We start from the raw sequence: 1190 nt of genomic DNA on the forward strand, positions 1-1190 counted from the left end.
GCTATTTTTCAAAAGGCCCTGGCTACACAACACTTGATCCAAGGTTGTTTTCAGTCAGAATCTGTTCATTCTGTTTGTAGACAGAGTGTGATGCCTCTATGAGAAGACTTTGGGACACAACACTAGGCAGTTGGGGTCATTGGCACTGTTCAGAGTCACCAACAAGACTCCAAACAAGGAAATCAAATATTTATATTTCTGGGATATGCTACCCAACATGATACATTCTTAAAAGAAAATTAACATAATAAGGAGTTTGCTGCATTCTTTGGACTATGTGTCATAATTATAGTCAGTAAATGCAGACAGTAGTAACAAAAAGAGCCTTCCTCATCTGCAGTTAAAAAGATAACTTGATTCTCTATCTGGATTTATTTTTGCTAGACAACTGATAAGCTTTAAATGATACTGTTTCATCTTATTAAAATACTAGCTTTTTCATTTATATTTATAGGCATTCTTTGCTTGACTTAAGATTAAGCATGTTAAGTGATTCAAGGCAATTTTAGAGCAGTATTCTGTCAGTTTATCGTACTGTGGTGGCTTGTCAGTTGCTATGATTCTGAAAGCTAAGCCACCGGTATTTTAAATACCAGTAGGGTCACCCATGGTGGACAGGTTTCAGATGAGCTTCCAGATGAAGTCAGACTAGGAAGAAAAAATGACAAACTACTTCCGAATATTTAGTCACTGAAAACCTTATGAATAACAGAGAAACACTGTCAGATATAGTGCCAGAAAATGAGCCCTTCAGGTTGGGTGGAGGGCACTCAAAATGTGACTGGGGAAGAGCTGACCCCTCAAAGTAGAGTTGACCGTGATAACGTGAATGGCACAAATCTCGTGGGAGGAAAGCCTGCAGGACCTTCATTTGCTGATGGGGCACAATTCAAAATGAAGAGAAACAGCTGTAAACAACCATTGAAAATCGGAACATGGAATGTACAAAGTATGAATCTGGGAAAAATGGAAGTTGTCAAAATGAAATGGAACAAATAAACATCACTATCTTAGCCATTAGTGAGCTGAAACGGATTGGTATTGGCCATTTTGAATCTGACAACCATATGGTTTACTATACCAAGAATGACAAATTGAAGAGGAATGGTGTTGCATTCATCATCAAAAAGAACATATCCAGACCAGTCATAGGATAATATCCACGCACCTACAGAGAAGCCCAGTTAATA

This window comes from Chrysochloris asiatica, unplaced genomic scaffold, assembly GCF_000296735.1.
Source record: "Chrysochloris asiatica unplaced genomic scaffold, ChrAsi1.0 scaffold00033, whole genome shotgun sequence".
Classification (NCBI taxonomy): domain Eukaryota; kingdom Metazoa; phylum Chordata; class Mammalia; order Afrosoricida; family Chrysochloridae; genus Chrysochloris; species Chrysochloris asiatica.